Raw genomic sequence first — 21032 nt, forward strand, 5'->3', positions numbered from 1 at the left:
GTGCCCGAAAGGTACCCCTGCTTAAGAAGGCACATGTGGAGGCCCGCCTAAAGTATGCCAATGATCACCTCAAAGATGTACAAAGTGATTGGGAGAAGGTTCTGTGGTCAGACGAGACCAAAATTGAACTATTTGGCCTAAACTCTACTCGTCATGTGTGGAGGAAGAAAAATGCTGCCTATGACCCCAGGAACATTGTGCCCACCGTCAAGCATGGAGGTGGAAGCATTATGTTTTGGGGGTGTTTCTCTGCCAAGGGCACAGGGCTACTTCACCGCATCAGTGGGAAGATGGATGGAGCCATGTACCGTGCAGTCCTGAGGGACAACCTCCTCCCCTCTTCCAGGAAGTTGAAAATGGGCCATGGTTGGGTCTTCCAACATAACAACGACCCGAAGCATACAGCAAAGGCAACAAAGGAGTGGCTCAAGAAGAACCACATTAAGGTCATGGAGTGGCCCAGCCAGTCTCTGGACCTCAATCCAATCGAAAATCTATGGAGGGAGCTGAAGGTCCGAGTTGCCAAGCGACAGCCCACCAACCTTAATGATTTAGAGAGGATCTGCAAAGAAGAGTGGGCCAAAATTCCCCCTGATATGTGTGCTAACCTTGTGGTTAACTATAACAAACGTCAGTCTGCTGTGCTTGCAAACAAAGGCTTTGCCACCAAGTATTAAGTGCTTTTGGCTAGAGGGATCAAATACTTATTTCCCTCAATGAAATACAAATCAATTAAAATATATTCTTTAAAGTTATTTGCTTGATTTTCATTTTGATATTCTGTCTCTCCATGTTAGAATACATCTACCATTAAAAGTATAGAAGGATCATGTCTTTATTAGTGGGCAAACCAACAAAATCAGCAAGGGATCAAATACTTTTTACTCTCACTGTGTGTATATATATATATATATATATATATATATATATATATATATATATATATATATATATATATATATATTTTTTTTTTTTAAATATTCGACTGCATTCTTCTGGATGGAGACCTCAGATGTTGTACTGGAATCTGCTGGAGCCACTCTCCCAGTCCCTAATGGTCCTATCACCACTGGGATCACTTTCTGTACTGTTCTGCCCCAACGCCTTGCCAGGGTCAATAGCAAGTTAACTCCTCCAGCAAACCACACAGACGACAAGTTCCAGTTCACTCTTTATGGTCGTTGGTAGAGTAAAACTGATAAATAAAATACAATCCTGTCATGCTCCGCTCCGGACATCCACTCCAGAGATTACAAATCTCTCACGCCAGCGCCGATCCGAATCCGGAACGGGAATTCCCTCATGCCTGCATTCACTTCCTGGTTTTCTCTGCTGTTATAAAAATGCCATTCTCAGACAGGAACTTTGCCGGGGCGGAGGAGTGAGATGGCAGGGGAGAGAAGCACGCGGCTGTTTGTGCTTCAGGCTTGGGAAATTTTCCTCAGAGGTTCTTGCTTCAACAGTGATTGAACGTAACTTCTTCCCATTTAAACCTTTGAGATTTTTGGCTGGGTGGAGCTTTGGGGGCCTGGAGGTGTGAGCCAGGATTTGCAGGAAGTGAGTGAGATGGAGGAGATTGAGGAGGCAGATGAAGGTGGTGATCTAGCGTCAAGCGACTACAATGAGAGAAATACATACTCAGGAGAATGGCAGAGGGTCAATTGAGGAAGTAAGAAAAGGAAAGAACTAGAACCTGATGAAGAGAGGAGGGAGGAAGGTAAAAGAAATGAAATAAAAATTATCCTTAGATTCCAATCCCTGTGTACTCTAAATCCTTTAAAAGTTAGTGAGGCAGTATACAAGCTAGTAGGTGAAGTACAAACAGTCAAAACTTTAAGAGATGGCAATTTGATGGTTGTGTGTAGGGATAGAGACCAGCAGCAGGTAGTGTTGCCACCTGTCCCGGTTTTTCCTGATTGTCCCGGATTTTCATGGTCTGTCCCAAAAAAAAAAAAAAATCCAGGACACTGAATGTCCCGGTTTTTTGTACATAATGGGCAAAATGTGTATTTCAACTTGCGAGCCAGCTGAGAACCAATTTGCTTTTCCAAGCTCGCCGTGCTAAGCGGAGCCACGTCATTACGTCGCTGAATACGTCATTACATCACTGTATACGTCACTTACGTTGCTGTATACATCAGTTACGGCGCTACGTTTGCATAAACCTTGGCGTGAATATCAAAGCAAAAACAACACAGAAGAAGCAGCAGCAGCAACAACAACAACAACAATAATAATAATAATGGATGACTTCGCGTTTGTACAGCTGCTGCTTCTCATCGCCTAAAAATGGCGATCTTTCGCGGTCTTTTTATTGTTGTTGGTCTTAACAACTCCGCCCCCCCCCGCTGACGTAAGCGGTTCTTTCCTCTGGCCCAGCAGAGAGTTGGTGCTAGCCTGGAACTGGTTTTTCTGGCCCTAGAGCCAGTTCTTTGTCAGTGGAAACAGAAAACCCGGTTCCAAACTAAACACTGGCCCCGAACCAGCCCTGGAACTGCTTTGGTGGAAAAGGGGCAATGGAGGATGCTTGGACTGATAAAAGAAACAGACTCTCTGTTGCAATGGTGAAGGCTGAGCTTCAAGTCAGGCTAAACTTTCAGTTGTCCTGTACTGAGTTCAAGACATTCATTGAAAATCAGCCAGGACTCATAGCAGCAGCAAAGAAAAACACCAAATATAAATGGAAGATTAGGTAAGGTTTTGGTGAATTAAATGAAAGTGTAGTGTAGTACATACTCCTGTATGTGCCCAGTTATATCAGTTACATGTCCTCCTATGTATTTGTTTAGCCAAGAGCAGCAGAGGCACAGGCAAGCACAAGCAAAGCACACACCACACTCTAAGCAATCAGGTAAGCTGTTTGACACTACACCTTACATTGTTACATTCAGGTATTCTTAGATACAATGAAAAATTATTTATTTTTATTCCACATAAGCAAACAAACAGAACTTAATTACAGTATGTATTCCCCTTTTACCTGTGCCCACTACTGCCCCCAGGTGTCCACAACCAAAAACTGTTGGAAATAAACCAAAATAATGAAGACCTGCTATATTATGTAAAGCAATTAACTAAACAAATAACTAGCAAAAGCATCATTTTTACTAATTAGAGCAATACAATTTCAGCATAGAAGGGCAATTTTTGTCTTGGGTTAGATGTGCGAAGGGCGCCGTTGCTTACAAGCAAAAAGGTCGATTGGATGGTCGAAATGTCCAGGATTTTTGTCAGACACAGGTGGCAACCCTAGCAGCAGGGGTTAATGAAGTGTAAAACACTATTGGGGAAAGCGATAAAGCTGCAAGTGTGGGAGGAAAAGGGAAAGTGTATGGGTGTGATATCTGGAGTATCTACTGAGTTGACAGAGGAACAGATCCGAGTTAACATGAAAGGGGTTAGAGTAACCAAGGTGAAACGTTTGCCTATTACAAGAGATGGAGTTACAAGTCCTAGTTTGTCAGTTATGATAACTCTGGACGAAGAGCGATTACCGGAAAGAGTTAAGATTGGGTATGTCAGTTATGCAGTACGAGCATACATTCCTCCACCAACAAGGTGTTTTAAATGCCAAAGGTTTGGGCATATTGCTGCAGCCTGTAGGGCTAAAGCCAGGTGTGCTAAGTGTGTGGGGGGAACATGAATATGGCAATTGTGCTGTAGGAACTAAAATAAAGTGTTGTAACTGTGGAGGGGAGCACAGCGCTGCTTATAAAGGATGTGAGGCCTATAAAAGAGCAGTACGGATTCAAAACATAAGGGTGAAGGAAAAACTTACCTATGCTGATGCAATCAAAAAGATAGATAGCAAAGTACGATCTGATGCTAAAGCAGTGTCTGTGTCTCAACCTGTGTCTCAACCTCCTACTCAAAGAGTTGCACAACCTTTGAATTATAAAATTTCTGAAGACACCTTGATTGTGGAGAAGAAAAAGTTTGTTGCCTTCATAGTGGAAGTTATCAATTGCTCAGCTCAGATAGCAGAACAGAGAGAATAAAGATTATCACAAGAGCAGCAGAAAAGTACCTGGATATAGGGGAATTATCCGTTGAGTCTGTAAATGCAGTATTAGCAACCAGAGTGTCTGAAAGTCAGCAGTCATGTGGTGGTGTTTTATAATGGTACTGTCCATATTACAGTGGAATGCCAGGAGTTTAATTGCGAATGGGCAAGAATTTAAACATTTTATTGAAGAACAGCAGGTTAAACCTAATACCATTTGTATCCAAGAAACATGGTTAAAGCCATCACTTGACTTTATAATCTATGGATATGTAGCAGTATGCAAAGATAGAAGCCTAGGAACAGGTGGGGGAGTAGCCACATTTATTCAACAGGGACTTAATTACAAAGCACAAAATATAAATAAAGAAATTGAAGCAATATCAGTGGAAGTATGGGTGGGTAGAACTAAGTTTAAAATAATTAACTTCTATAACCCTTGTCAAAAGATTAGAAGAGATTTTTTAGATAGTTTTTGTGTGGAGGGAAATTGTAGAAATATTTTATGTGGAGACTTCAATGCTTATAACACATTATGGGGAAGCATAAGAACAGATGATAATGGGAGTACTGTTGAGGAGTTTATGGATGACCACAATCTAGTCTGTTTAAATGATGGAACAGGCACTAGGTTTGATCTAGTACATGGAACAGAATCAGCACTTGACCTTACCTTACTTTCAGAACGATTAGCAGGAGTCAGTCAGTGGGAAGTTCTTAATAATAACCCATTAGGAAGTGATCATTACCCAATTTGGACCAAGATACAAGAGCAGAATGTTAATTTGGAAGAAAACTGGTACCCAAGATGGAAAATGAGAGAGGCTAATTGGGGGCTATATAGCATGAAGGCAAGTGGCAAACTTATGGAGAATATGTCAAACTTAAGTGATGTTGAATTAGTAAATTCCATAATCACAAATATATTATATGAGTCAGCAGAGGAGGTTCTGGGTGAGTCTTCTGGGATAAGGGAAAAGAAAATGGTGCCATGGTGGTCAGATGAATGTAAAAAAGCGGTCAAAGCCAGAAATAAAGCATTTAGAATGGTGAAATCAAATCATTCCTTCAATAATTTAATACTATATAAAAAGGCACAGTCTCAAGCTAAAAGAGTAATAAGGGAAACTAAGAGGAATTACTGGAGGAGTTTCTGTAATAATATTGGATCAGAAGTTAGGGTCTCCGAGATATGGGGAATGATCAGAAAGATGGGAGGAATAAGAAGGGATTTCTCTTTACCAGTAATTAAAGATAGTGATGGTGAAGCAGTAAATAATGATGAAAAAGCAGAGATGCTTGCTAGGGCTTTTGTTAAAGTACATAGCTCTAAAATTTAACAAATGAAGAGTTATTATGGAGAACAAAAATGATTGAAGATAATGGAAACTTATTAGGAAAGAAAGATATAAGTGAGGGCGCACTTGATAAGAACTTTACATTATTTGAACTGAAAAGAGCATTAGTGGGTGTTAAAAATACGTCTTCAGGTAAAGATAGAATTTGTTACAAAATGATTGAACAATTATCTGATGTGGCTAAAAGTGTGATTTTAAAGTTATATAATAAAATTTGGGAGCAAGGTAAGCTGCCTTCTAGCTGGAAACATTCAGTAGTGGTACCTATAGCTAAACCAAGTAAGGATAAAGCAGAGATCAAAAGCTATAGGCCTATAGCACTAACATCTAATCTTTGTAAGTTGATGGAAAGGATGATAACTAAGAGGTTAGTATACGAGATTGAAAAAAGAAGTCTTTTCTCTCCACATCAAAGTGGTTTTAGAAATGGCTGTACTACTATGGATCCAATAATCTGCCTAGAAAATGAAATTAGGAAAGCTCAAGCAAACAAGGAGTCAGTCTTGGCAACATTCTTTGATATTGAAAAAGCATATGATATGCTCTGGAAAGAGGGTCTTTTACTTAAATTGAATAAAATGGGAATAGAAGGCAAAATGTTCAATTGGATTAGAGATTTTTTAAGGAATAGAACTATAGAGGTAAGAGTTGGAGCGAGCCATTCAAATATCTACGCTATAGAAAATGGTACCCCACAGGGTAGCGTCTGCAGCCCAATTCTATTTAATATAATGATTAATTATGTTTTTAACAATGTTGACTCCAGAATCAGTAGAGCACTTTATGCAGATGATGGGGCACTGTGGGTGAGAGGCCGAAATTCTGATAGTCTAAGGAACAGAATGCAAATAGCTATAAATGAGGTTGAAAGATGGTCACATGAGTGGGTGTTTCATTTATCTGTTGAAAAGACACAAGTTATGTTTCTCAAAGAAAATGGTTAATCCTACAGTGGACCTCAGGTTGTATGGGCAGCCACTCAAGCAAACGAATAATTTAAGATACCTTGGTGTATGGTTCGATATCAAACTTTCTTTTAAAAATCATATTCAAAAGGTTATAGACAAATGTAAAAAGGGAATTAATATTCTGAAATGCTTAGCAGGGAATGACTGGGGGGCATCAAGCACATCCTTGAAAAGAATTTATAGTGCCCTAATCCGACCAGTATTGGATTATGGATGTATAATTCAGCAGCCAAGACTTCCTTGTTAGAGCTAAACAAGATACAAGCCAAAGCCCTACGTATATGCTGTGGTGCCTTCAGGACCTCTCCAGTCCCAGCATTTCAGGTGGAAGTAGGGGAGATGCCACTGGACCTCAGGTGACCTGAAATTATCAGTATCATACTGGCTAAACCTACAGGGTCATGAAGATAATCACCCAACCAAACAGGTACTAAGGGAATGCTGGGAGTATGGTCGACCCGTACGCAATTTTGGGTGGGATGGTAATCAGCAGGCAGATCAATTGGGGATCAGTGACATTCCTCTTTGCAAAACAATTACAAGGTCAATCATTCCCCCTTGGCTATTTTATTTCCCTATTGTAAATTTGGAAACTAAGGAGATTGCAAAATCCAGAGGTTTTTACCAGAATGTACAGCAGTATTTAGAAGTAATGTATGATGACATGACACAGATATATACAGATGCTTCTAAAGATGAAACTGGTAAGACAGGAGCAGCAGTATTCATCCCCAGCTACAATATAAGTATTGGGAAAAGGACGCCAGATCACTTGTCAATTTTTTCAGCAGAAATGATGGCTATTATACTGGCCCTGCAGTGGGTGGAGGAGGTGAAGCCTAGTAAAGCAGTTATTTGCTCAGATTCTATGTCTTCCTTAAATAGTATCCAGAGTGGAAAATCTACATGCCGATAAGATCTCTTAGATGAAATTAACCATCTCGTATTTAAGATAAATCAACATAAAACTTTTATTCAGTTCACATGGGTTCCAGCTCATAAGGGGGTTGAGGGTAATGAGAGAGTGGATAAAATGGCCAAAGAGGCCATCAAGGCAAATGAGGTTGAGTTAGAAGTCCCATTAAGCAAGGCAGAAATTAAAGTAATAATTAAAGACAACATCAACAAAATGTGGCAGGAGAGATGGAATACAGAGGAGAAAGGAAGGCAGCTATATAATTTACAAAAGGAGGTGGTGTTTAGAAGGGGTGGTGAACTGAAATGACAGGAGGAGGTGTGGTTGACGAGGCTGAGGATAGGACACACAAGTCTAAATAGTGGGTTGTATACAATAGGGAAACATCATTCTGGGGCCTGTGTATACTGTGGAGAAGTAGAAAAGGTTGAGCATGTTCTTATACACTGTACACAGTATTCCAGTGAAAGAGAGAAGATGGGGAGAACATTAAGAAAATCTGTAACTATAGATAACTTATTAAGTCAGCCATTCACACAATCAGCAGTAACAGCTCTAACACAGTATTTAAAGGACACTCGACTAGCAAATAGAATTTAGTTGTTGTTTTTTTTGTTATAATCAGTCTGCAATTTAATATCCCTTGAGATCACACCTCAGCCCGGTAGATGGCGGTAATACACATCGATTGTTAACCACCAATAAATCGACAGAAGAAGAAGAAGAAGAAGGAACTTTGCCAGAGCATCTCGTTTTTTTTCTAGCCATTTCTGTGCCTCTGTTATGTTTCATGGTTGTTTGCTCAAACTCATTTTTCTATTTCATAGTTTTTGCACTAAGGGTTTATTTCTAGTTCATGGTTTTTGCACAAGTTTTTTTTTTTGTCCTAGCATTTTTGTCCTTGCCTGTTTCATGTTTTTGTCTAGTTTTCTGTCTCTTGTTATCTGGATTATTTTTGCCATTTTGTTTTTGTCCCATCTGTTTACCCTTGTGCCACACCCTTTTCCCTGGATTAAATCTCTCTCTCTGTGTATTTGATTACTGTCTGTGTTCTGCTTGTGGATCCTTATCTCACCACACTTCCATGACCCCTAACAGTATGTTCTGGCCAACATGGATCCAGTGGAACTCACCTGTCTGAGAATGGCCATCCAGCAGCAAGAGACTCTCCTCGTGACCCATCAGCAAAACCTCCAACAGATTACACAGAACCTCGCCACCCAGTCCAATTCACTCAACCTCCTCACCACACAAATGCAGCACTATCAAGCCATGCCTACCTCTGCCCAGCAGTCTCCAACTTCAGCTCCTGCCACTGCCTTTTCCCGCGAGCTGAGACTCCCAGCGCCTCAGCCCTATGATGGAGAGCCAGGTACTTGTAGATCGTTCTTGTCTCTGTGCTCATTGATCATGGAGCTGCAACCTCTGACCTTCCCCACAGAATGCTCCTGGGTGGCATATATCATCACGTTCTTCACTGGCAAGGCCAGAGCATGGGGAACAGCAGTCTGGGATGCCGACGCTCCCTTCTGCTCCTGTTTCAAAGATTTCTCTGAAGAGATGAGGCGAACTTTCGACTGCTCTCTGTCCGGCCGGGAGGCTGCTAGCGAACTTATGGAGCTGCAGCAGGGGTCCTGGTCTGCCTCAGACTATGCCATCAAGTTCCGGACATTGGTGGCATCATGCAGTTGGAACGAGAATGCCCAGGTTGACGCATTCCTGCATGGCTTGTCTGACATCATTAAGGATGAGCTGGTATCATGGGAACTGCCGTCGGACCTCTCCAGTCTCATGGACCTCGCCAACTGCATCGACGCCCGGATCCAGCAACAGTGGAGAGAGAAGGCCTGCCCCAGTTTCATCTCCTCTCCACCTCCTGCCTTGTCTGTCAAATCTATGCAGGTAGACCGGGTATGGGTGTCAGTGGAGGAACAACAATGCCAGCAGAGCACAGGGTCCTGTTTCTACTGCAGTCAGTGAGGACACACCTGCTGAGCCTGCCTGCCTGCTAAAAGGACGAGCCCCACCAGTGAATCGAGGGGACCTGGTGGGCAACACTTGGAACCAGCCCCCTGCTGATTGACCGTTACTCCCTGTCATCATTATCCACGACAACCAGCATCACCATCTCCAGGCCCTCGTCGACTCAGGGGCAGACAGGAACCTAATCTGCTCCGCCACTGCCAAGCGTCTGGGATTTCCGCTACTCGCCCTCGATGTCCCTCTCACAGTCTTGACATTCAATGGCACCAGCTTGACCACCATCACTCACCTTACCGCTCTGCTCACCCTGAGGATTTCTGGTAACCACTCAGAAACCATCGAGCTCCATGTCATGAACAGCCCCCATGTACCCATCATCCTAGGATTATCCTGGTTAATGCTGCACAATCCTCACCTAAACTGGGCCAATTACACTATCCTAGGCTGGAGCCATTCCTGCCTAGCTTCCTGCCTGAACTTCGCTCTGCCTCCTGCCAGACCACCGCAGCCTCCAGCCAGTGAGTTTCCCGACCTCTCTCATGTGCCTCCGGAATACCTGGACTTAAGACTTGTTTTCAGCAAGACCCAAGCAGTGTCCCTCCCTCCTCACAGACCCTATGACTGCAGAATTGACCTCCTGCCTGGGACAGCACCACCCAAAGGGCAACTCTACTCTCTGTCTCCCATTGAAAGGCAAGCTATGGAGAAGTACATCTCCGAGTTTCTGGCAGCTGGAGGTGGGATTCTTCTTCGTGGATAAGAAGAACAAGTTGCCCCGCCCATGCATTGATTATTGAGATCTCAATGCCATCACAGTCCAGAACCGCTACCCACTACCGCTCATGACTACGGCCTTTGAACTACTCCATGGAGCCAAGATATTCACCAAGTTGGACTTATGCAATGCCTACCATCTTGTCAGGATCAGGGAGGGGGATGAGTGGAAGACGGCCTTCAACACTACCACTGGCCACTACGAGTACCTCGTGGTCCCTTTCGGCCTGACCAACGTGCCCACAGTCTTCCAGGCACTCGCTCCCTGGAGGAACATCAGGGCCACATCTGGCAGGTCCTCCAATGCCTGCTAGAAAATAAGCTATATGTCAAGGTGGAGAAAAGAGAATTTCACCAAAACTCTGTCTCGTTTCTGGGGTTCATGATCTCCCTGGCTAGGATCTGGATGGACCCCCTCAAGCTTGAGGCAGTCGCTGACTGGCCTGCCCCATCCTCACAATGAGAGCTCCAGTGTTTTCTTGGGATTCACCAATTTCTACAGGTGCTTTATCCGCAACTTCAGCACAGTGGCCGGACCTCTCACAGCTTTAACCTCGACTAAGACTTCATTCAAGTGGGGGGAGGAAGTGGAGAGAGCCTTCTCCATGCTCAAGCACAAGTTCACCACAGCACCTATTCTCACCATACCCGATCCGACCAAACAGTTTATCATGGAGGTCGATGCTTCCGAGTCTGGGGTCAGAGCCATCCTCTCCCAGAGGGCCAATGATAACAAGGTCCACCCCTGCTCCTTCTTCTCTCGCTGGATGCCCCCTGCTGAACAAAATTATGACATCGGCGACAGAGAGCTGTTAGCCATCAAGCTAGCCTTAGAGGAGTGGAGGCACTGGTTTGAGGGGTTGGATCTCCCCTTCCTCGTCTGGACCGACCACAAGAATCTGGAATACCTCAAATCCACCAAACGCCTTAACTCACGGCAAGCCCGATGGTCTCTCTCCTCCCGTTTCCAATTCACGCTCTCTTACTGCCCAGGTTCCAAGAATGGCAAACCCAACACCCTGTCCAGGATGTTATCTGCCCACCAGGAGGAGTCTAGTATGCCTGAAACCATCCTCTCTCCATGTTGTCTGGTGGGGGCCACCCTACTTGAGGTAGAGACGTTGGTGCAGAAGGCCCTGGAGCAGGACCCTGGAGAAGGTAACTCAAGCAACATACCACCTAACCATCTGCTTGCTCCCTGTTGTGTGTGAACCCAGGTGCTGCAGTGGGGTCAGGGCTCCAAGTTGGCTTGTATAGAAGCTTGTGGATAAAGGTCTGGGATGCACTTTGACAGATGTTTTAAATGGGTGTGGTTGGAGGCAACCTCAGGTATGGGAATTTCTGTCCGATTGTTTGGGATTTCATTGCATTCGATCAGCGGTGGCAGTGAAAGCACAATGCTGCCATCTACAGGTTCCACCATGAAGCCGTGTGCTTGTCTGCCTCAGTCTCTATTGTTCCTGCACATGTTTTCAGGGAGTATGGTGAGGGATGTCCTCTCTGCTGGTGGACTTACTTTCAGTTGGGGAGTCAGAAGGCATGAGTGTGGCATTAGGAGACACCTCCAGTCTTGAGAACGGCTACTGCCCTCTGACTCTCTAACTTTAGCGCCGGCTTGTTATGACCATGCTGTTCATTGTTGGGCGCTGCCAGCATAAAGCTGGGGTCATTACGCATCCTCGCCTGCTGGCACACAAAGTTCACAAAGAAGCTAAATGGGGGATAGAAAGCCCTATGTTGTTCCTTATAGTTGAAACCTAGCATGAGCCACTTTTCCTGCAGGTAGAATGGCAGTTTCTGCACGATAGGGTTTACCCCACAGGGCATGTCTAGATAGCTAAGGCCAAACAGGTCCCCATCAGCTTTATCAGCCTGTATTTCCATCAGTAAGTCCCCCAGTTCTCTTAGTTTGTGCCCATCTTTGTTCTGAACCTTGGGGAAGTTCTCCAGCCTTTTGAACAAGGAGCTTTTGATGACCTCTGGTGCGCCATAGTACTCATAGAGCCGATCCCATACAGCCCTGAGTCCATATTCTGGACGATTCATATGAACAGTCCTTATGTGCCTAGCATGTTCGGCTGAGTCTTTGCCTAACCATTTCACAAGAAGGTCAAGCTGCTCACTAGCTGATAAGTTAAGGTCTCAGATAGAGTTTGTGAAGGATGCTCTCCAAGCTCTAAAGCATTCAGGATGGTCATTGAACTGCCTAAGCCCAGTGGAGATAAGCCCAGTGGAGATAAGCTCATGCCGGGCCATGAATCTGACAAAGTCTGACATTCCTCTATTTTCATTAAACTGAGCATGCACAGGACTTCTTTGCTGGTAAGCAGCACTGGGTTGTAAGCGGGGATTGTCTAATGGTTTGTTATATGCAGTGTCACTGTAGCCATTTCCTAAAGGCTGTTGCACCATCTCAGGGTGAGGTGTCATTGTAGGCACATAGTCAGTGTCCTATGATTGTGGCACACACTGTTCTATAATGCCTTGCTCTATAGGCGGATTTGGGGTTTGGGTGTGCTGTGTGTAGGGTGGTGCACAGTTCTGTTGAGGGGGTAATTTACTTACAGTGTGGTAAGAAGCAACAGTGTGGGCATATTCAGAAGCCTGCATGTCTGGAATGCTAACAGGAGCACTCTTTATGTGCATGGCTGGAGTGCATTTAGCTACTCCTTCAACATAGTCTTTGGTGCGTGCTTTCGAGTCGTCAGTTGGCACATCAACATCACTGAAATCCTGCCCAAATTCCTGTTGTGCTGCTGCCTCTAAGACGTCTGCTTTGGCCGCTGTAGCTGCAGCTCATTTTTCAAGGCAAACTTTATCCAGCTTCATTTCCAAATGCTTTTTTTCTAACTCTAGTTCTGCTTGTTTTAATTTCAGTTAATTCTCTTTTGCAGCAAATGCTGCTTCAGTCTTTGTGGCCCCTGCTTCTGCCTGCGCTTGAGCAGCAGCTATTTTGCTAGTGGAGGAGCTTGAAAATCTTTTTAGATGAACAAGATGCATTAGATCTCATTTTTATGGATCCTGTGGTCGAAGCCTTTTCCAACATCTTGACTTTGATCTTATCATGCTTACTTGAGAAGATAGTCCAGCTGATTCTGTTGGCTGCATTGCTCCCACGGTGTCCTTCTATCCTCCAGGCACGAAGATTAGCCCGCTAGAAGACATCATTTTACTGTACTGTTCTGCCCCAATGCCTTGCCAGGGTCAAAAGTGAGTTAACTCCTCCAACAAACCACACAGACAACAAGTTCCAGTTCACTCTTTATGGTCATTGGTAGGGTAAAACTAAGAAATAAAATGCAATCCATTCAGAATGCGATTGAACAGAATGCTAGTAAAGGCTAGGTTAGCTTAGCCAGCATGTAACGTAACATACATGTAGTCTTGTACTAAATAGTTTTCAAAGTTATAAACTAACTGAATTAGTCATTCATAAGCATCTCGTAAATTATATATCTGTGAAGATACTCAGTCATCCAGGTACATAGTAATCTGTGGTTGGTAGAAGAGAGCAACTGGACTTGCTTGAAAAGTCTTGAAGACGTTTCGCCTCTCATCCGAAAGGCATCCTCAGTTCTGTCTGTCTAATAGGGAGTATCAAGTATTTATCCTCTCATGGATCATCATAGAATCCGAATCAGAATGCTGATGGCTGCATTGTAGGTGGCTGATAGATGTCATAGACACCCACCTCTGTTCAGTGATGGTCGTTCCAGGTTGACAAAAATGAACGATCCTCTCTGGCTAAGATGTCTGCCAGTTTTCTGGAAGTCCTCTCATACTCCCGCACCAGTCAAAGGGAACTCATCCCAAAGTGCGTAGAAACATATCTGTGAAGATACTCAGTCATCCAGGTACATAGTAATCTGTGGTTGGTAGAAGAGAGCAACTGGACTTGCTTGAAAAGTCTTGAAGACGTTTCGCCTCTCGTCCGAAAGGCATCCTCAGTTCTGTCTGTCTAATAGGGAGTATCAAGTATTTATCCTCTCGTAAATTATAAACATACTGACGATGCCTTCAAAGGCAACCTTGAGGCTCAGGAAGAAAAACAAGTAATGTTAGAATTGTCTAGCAAGAGTCAAGCACCATGCTCTGTTTCCCAAGTAGAATAAGGTCCAACGCTTAGGACATCAGTCGATTCCTTAAACACGAAATGCTACCAACATTTACCAGTAGATGGCAGCAGAGGACTGAGAATAACCTGCATTTCACAGCACTGAAAACAGGAGCAGTACATTAAACAGAACACCTTCCACATCTGTTCCAGTTGTTCTTTCAGTCCCTGGTACTTCTTGATCCTCTTGTGCTCCTTCTGCCTGATTTGTTACTGTCAGCTGGGATTGCCACATCCATCACAACTACACTCTTCTGCTCCTTATCTATCACTACTATGCCTGGTTTGTTAGCTGCCACCTGTGTGTCAGTCTGGAATTTGAAGTCCCACAGGATCTTAGCTCTGTTCTCAACCACTTTTGGTGGTATGTCCCATTGGGACTTTTCTAGTCCATACTCAGCACAGATGTTCCTGTACACAATCCCATCTACTTGGTTATGCCTCCGTGTATGCTGTCACAGCTTTCATCTTACACCCTGCTACTATGTGCTGGACTGTCTCAGGGGCATCTTTGCACAGCCTGCACCTTGGGTCCTGTCTGCTATGGGCCAAGTGTTGAGGGCTGATTCCTGTGCTGCCATGATCAGAGCTTCTGTGCTATCCTTCAAGCCAGCCTTCTCTAGACACTAGTAGGACTTGATGTCAGCTACTTCCTCTATCTGCCAATAATATGTCTCATGGAAAGGCTTGGTCTTCCACAACTTTTCCTCTTCGTCCTCATCACCCTCTGTTTTTCTGCTGCCTGAGGCATTCTCTTAAGCCTCACTCACAACCCGCCATATGTGCTGCTGCAGGTGGTCTATGGTAAAAAATTTGGCAAAACCATGCTTGAGACTTGCGCGACACTTGCATGCGTTCAGCGCCGTAGAAGGTTACAGACTGCCCATGGAGACTTTTGGTCCTGCACATGCAAATTCTACGAGTCTTGCGACAAATCAAGAATGCATACACTATGTACAGGACCCATACTCCTTTTGTACACCTGAACCAAGTCAGCAGCATGGCTAGTAGGGGCTTTTTGCGATGACCGTAAGACTCATGAGTGATGCATGGTCATTGTATGAGTGACATGCCTCAGAAATACTACACAAGTATTCCACACTTACTATTTGTGCAGCATGCAAGACAGAAGTACATCTCACTTTCTATCCCTATGTATGGTGTGCACGCAGTGCGTGCGACCTGCACGCAACATGAGGGGCAAGACTCTGGGAGTAAAATATATATATATATATATATATATATTGGGGAGGAACCAAGGAAGAAGACCACCTCATTTGCTGTTTTTGAGTATATGTTTAATTTATCATGCAAACATCAAATAATAAAACATGAGTATAAGGGAATAAGGCATTTTATTACACTGTAAAAAAAATCCCAATTAATTAAATAGCCCAACAGTTTGGGCACTGAAACACACTTTGATTCCAAGCTGCTGTCCTGCTCCTACTCCTGCTGAGTGGTGGGACGGGGTGTCGGGATGTCCTTGTCCTTATCACTGAGCATGGCACAATGGCCTGACAGCGATGATGGGATTGCAATGTCCTCACTTCTGGGCATTGTTAGCTGAAACAAACATGAAAATCAGCATATATAATATTAATTACATAAGCATATAGATACTGAAATGAATGTTTAAAGCATGTGTATTTACCTGTGAAAATACCTCTGGCAGGGTGCTGTGCCTTCTGTCGGCTTGGAGGCATACTTCTGCCTGTCCATGCAGGGCTTGCCGGTGCTGCTACCATAATCATCAAATTCTTCCTCCTCCTCCCCCTCTGCTGTTTCAGGCTGGGTTACTTCACTTTTGCTCACTTCTTCTTGGGTCCCATTTTCTAAACTTTTAAACTGAAATTTTTTAAATTTTCCCACAAAATATCCAATGTTCTTCAATTGAAAGACAGATACAGAATGCTGCAGACACGCTGGTTTTATACCCACTCCTGGCTTGCATCACATGCAAGTTATGAGTGATTAGCATGTTACAATCACATGCATCACACACACTTCACAAGTGCGGCCCGAGCTCGTAGCACAGGAAACTGGTAAAATGCAAGTCTCACACACTCACTGAACTCTCACTGATCACATGCATCAGATATACACTTTCCACAGGCTAACAGCGCAATTTTTCCCATGCCTCGAGGAAGTCAGGTGTGCAACCTGTACTTGACAAGTACTTTGCCCGTACTTCTCCCCCAAACTTTCCCCCGGGTTCACCACGACTCTGTGGCATGGCTGTGAGCCACCAAACCGTGCGACCCGTGCGTGTTCAAAACACTTACGGCGGTTTGTGAGTGAGGCTTTACTAGTTCATCCTGGGGGGCCATTTTTCTGATGTATTCATGGATACTCCTTGTTTCATCCTGGATTGTAGTTCTGACACTCATGAATCCTCACCCTCCCTGTTTCCATGGTTCATAGAGTCTCAAGGTGCTGGACTTTAGATGGAGCCTTCCATGCATTGAGATTTCATGTCTTGACATCAGGTGCATCTAGCTCAACTTGTGGCCAGCTTACTATTCCAGCTGGGTATCAATATGAATAACTTTTGATGGAATAGAGGAGCTGGTGCATGTGGAAGAAAGGTAAGCCATCAAAATAAAATCATGGAATAGAGGAGCTGGAGCCCTGTGATGACCTGGCGACTTGTCCAGGGTGTACCCCACCTTTCGCCCATAGTCAGCTGGGATAGGCTCCAGCTTGCCTGCGACCCTGTAGAAGGATAAAGCGGCTAGAGATAATGAGATGAGATGAGAGGAGCTGGTGCATGTGGAAGAAAGGTAAGCCATCAAAATAAAATCATAAGTGGGAGAAAGTGAAGAAAATTAGACAAGTGTATAACTTTATGTAAATGAAAACTAAAGTTAATAAACCTAAAATAAAATCGATGCATTTCTTATCTCAAAGCAGTTAAGAGCATTCAGCTAAAACCTTTTGCCAAGCTTATGTTTGAAGGAAAGATAAATGCTGCTATTAAGTGTTTGGACCAACAGAGTACTAGTAATCTTAAATTAAAATATCATAAAGTTTGGGGCGGCACAGTGGCGTAGTGGTTAGCAATGTCACCTCACAGCAAGAAGGTTCTTGGTTCGAGCCCAGTGGCCAACAGGGGCCTTTCTGTGTGGAGTTTGCATGTTCTCCCTGTGTCTGCGTGGGTTTCCTCCGGGTGCTCCGGTTTCCCCCACAGTCCAAAGATATGTAGGTTAGGCTAATTTGTGGCTCTAAATTGACCATAGGTGTGAATGATTGGTTGTCTCTGTCAGCCCTGCAATGACCTGGTGACTTGTCCAGGGTGTACCCAAGCCTCTTGCCCATAGTCAGCTGGGATAGGCTCCAGCTTGCTTGTGACCCTGCACAGGATAAGCAGTTACAGATAATGGATGGATGGAAGAAAAAGTTTATTTCATTTAAAAATGTAAATTTTCATATTTTCTAAATTCATTAAAATTATTAGGATTGGCTATGTACTCAATCTTTTAAACTAGCAGTTATCAAACCCCTGATTAAAAAAAACCTGACCTCGACCCCTGTCAGCTGTCTAATTATAGGCCAATATCAGACCTCACCTTTATTTCCAAGGTCCTAGAAAAAGCTGTGGCACAGCAGTCATGCTCATATCTACACAGGAATAACATCCATAAAATATCATTCAGAATTTAGACCTCATCATAGCACAGATGGCACTGGTTAAAGTAATAAATGACCTGCTGTTGGCATCTGATCAGGGCTGTGTCTCCCTGTTTGTATTGCTTGACCTTAGTGCAGCCTTTGACAACACTGATCATTCCATTCTCTTGGGTAGACAAGAAACTGTTGTGGGAGTCAATGGAATGACCATCTCTTGGCTCATGTCTTTTATTTAACTGATCGCTATCAGTTTGTTGATGGAAATTATTTTTTCTATGCATACTGAGGTGAAGTTTGGTGTTCCACAATGTTCTGTCTTAGGTCCTCCCCCCTAAATACATTTTATCTCTGGGTAATATTTGGAAGCATGGAATTGGCTTCCATTGTTATGCTGATCACACGCAGTTGTTTGTTTCCACAAAGCCAGATGAGAGACACGAGCTTGATTAAAATTAAGGAATGTGTAAATGACAGACACTGGATGCTTATTAACTTCCTTCGATTTAGCTCTCACAAGACAGAAGTACTTGTACTAGGACCACATGCAGCTAGATGTAGGTTTTCTGATTACACAGTAACTCTGGATGGCCTTCATGTGCAGCAGTAAAAGACCTAAGGGTGATCATTGACTCCAGTCTTTTGTCTGAAATTCATATTGATAACATTACCCAGATAGCAATATTTCTGAGATGAAAGAAAGCTAAGATAAGTGTAATGTCACTACATGATGCAGAAATACTAGTTCATGCTATTGTTACTGTACCTCTAGTTTGGATTATTGTAATGCCTTACATTATAAGGCTATGGCCAAGATCTATCTGCTGTTAATAATATTCCACAATGTGTAGAATTGCCTATTCTTGAGAATGTTTCAAGAGAATTGTAAATGCACTAAGCATGTACAGGCAAAGTCAAATGTCTTGTCATGAGGTCGCTTGGAAAGGAAGGTTTTTTTTTTTTTTCCTCAGAGAGAGGTTGATTGACTTGTTAATACTTTAATTTTACCATATATAACTTTTTTTTTTTTTTGTATGGACTCTATAGTGCTTCCAATTCAGAATATTTTAGACAGATGTTATAGCTCAAATGAAGTAAATATTCATAACCTCTTAGAGCAAGCAGATCTTAATATTTTTTAAGAAATGTAATTTTGACCCATCCCAGCCATCCATCCATTATCTGTAACCACTTATCCTGTTCTACAGGGTTGCAGGCAAGCTGCAGCCTATCCTAGCTGACTATGGGCGAGAGACGGGGTACACCCTGGACAAATCATCAGGTTATTGCAGGGCTGACACTGTCCTAGCCATTATACGCTATTTTACTAAAAAGGAAGGAAACTTCATATAACCTCAGGAAAATCAATCACCATCACCCTCAAATTTCAATAGATTTAAGAATTCTTATGTAAAATGATTCATTTTTAAATTGTAAACGTGTGTGTGTGTGTGTGTGTGTGTGTGTGTGTGTGTACAAAAATACAATGTGTACACCAGCCCCTTTATTAAGAACTTGTTCTTGATTCTAAGATTCCTGTTCTTGGCTGGCAGGAGTGGAACATAATGCAGTCATCTGCTGTTGCATGCTGAGATGTTTTTCTGCTAACGCTGGTTGTTATGAGTGGCTATATCTTTCCTGGTGCCTCAAACCAATCTGGCCACTTTCCTCTGACCCCTATCAACAAGGTTACCCACAGAACTGTCAGTCTTTCAATGTTTTTTTGTTTTTAACACCATTCTGTCTAAACTCTAGGTGTGTGCACGTGCACACCCCGGGAGATCATCAGGTTGGGGATACAAGGGTTTACAATGGTCACATTTCTAATATCAAGTCACTCCTGAACCAGAGACAATGTTGGTGTCTTTCCTTGGCTAAGGAAAGAACTGGACTGTTGCTCAGTGGTCCAAAGTCCTCTTTGCAGATGAAGGTAAATTTTTGCATTTCATTTGGAAATCAAGGGCCGAGAGTCTGGAGGAAGAGTGGAGAGGTACAGAATCCAAAGTGTTTGAAGTCCATTGTGAAGTTTCCACAGCCTCTTAAAATTTGATGTGCCATGTTATGTGCTGGTGTTGGTCCACTGTGTTTTATCATGTCCAAAGTCAATGCATTCATCTACCAGGAGATTTTTAGAACACTTCATGCTTCCATCTGCTGACAAGCTTTATGGAGGTCAATTTCCTTTTCCAGCAGGACTTACCACCTGCCCATGGTGCCAAAACTTCTACCAAATGGTTTGCTGACTGTGATATTACTGTGCTTGATTGTCCAGCCAACTCACCTGACCTGAACCTCATAGAGAAACTATAGGGTATTGTCAAGAGCAAGATGAGAAACACTTGACCCAAAAATACAAAGGAGCTGAAGACCATTATCAAAGCAACCTGGGCTTCAATAACTCCTCACCAGTGCCACAGGCTGATCGCTTCCATGCTGCACTGATGCAGTAATTTATGGTAAAGGAGCCCAACCAAATAGTGTATAAATGAAACTTCTTTTCAGAAGTTGGATATTTCTGTATTGTAAACCCTTTTCTGATTGATCTTTTCAAATATTCTAACTTGATACACTGGATTTCTGAATTTCATGAGCTATAACCCAAAATCATAAACATTTAAAACAAAAAAAGGCTGGACATGTTTTCGCTTTGTGTAATGATTTTTTGGTGTGCCTGGCTAAGTTTTTCTAAGTTTTGCTATTAGAGCTTAAGTCTGTTTCACCACTGGAATACAGAATATATGAATGTTTTACCTTTTTGAATTAAATTATGAAGAGAATTTTTTTTCACACTATTCTAATTTAAGATGCATAAACTGCACTACAGTCCCTGACAAAAGTCTTGTCACTTGGGTACAAGTTGACCTTAAGTGCCCCTCAAATATATGTCTAATCAATTTTTTTACAAGAAATGGCTAATTTCAATCCCAACAGCTTTTGAAATAATGTTTTGGTGCCAAATGAAACTGCTGAAAAGCATTCTAACGTTCACAGCTTGGTAAAGCCCACTGAGTCAGTTTTTGCAAAGACAAAAGTCTTGTCGCCTTGTCATATGATGCACCCAATCCTAGCCTGTGATCAATAATTGATCAATCAATTAGTGGGTGTATATAAAAAGAACCCCAGCACACCAGACCTTCACATCAACTGCAACTTGACCTCTGACAACATGCCTAAGATTCACCCTGAGACCAAAGCATTGATTATCAAGAGGCTGAAGACCAGATCCACTGCTGAGGTGGCTGACACCTTCAGTGTGTCTCAGCGTCAAGTACGAAGAATAAGAAAAAGA

General features: G+C 43.1%; 1 protein-coding gene across 2 annotated transcripts in view; it reads right to left on the reverse strand.

The window, feature by feature from the left end:
- Positions 1-21032, reverse strand: part of pcdh19 (protocadherin 19) — a 557670-nt gene that overhangs the window by 84518 nt on the left and 452120 nt on the right. The gene's annotated exons all lie outside the window — the stretch shown is intronic.

This window comes from Neoarius graeffei, chromosome 8 (genome assembly GCF_027579695.1).
Source record: "Neoarius graeffei isolate fNeoGra1 chromosome 8, fNeoGra1.pri, whole genome shotgun sequence".
Classification (NCBI taxonomy): domain Eukaryota; kingdom Metazoa; phylum Chordata; class Actinopteri; order Siluriformes; family Ariidae; genus Neoarius; species Neoarius graeffei.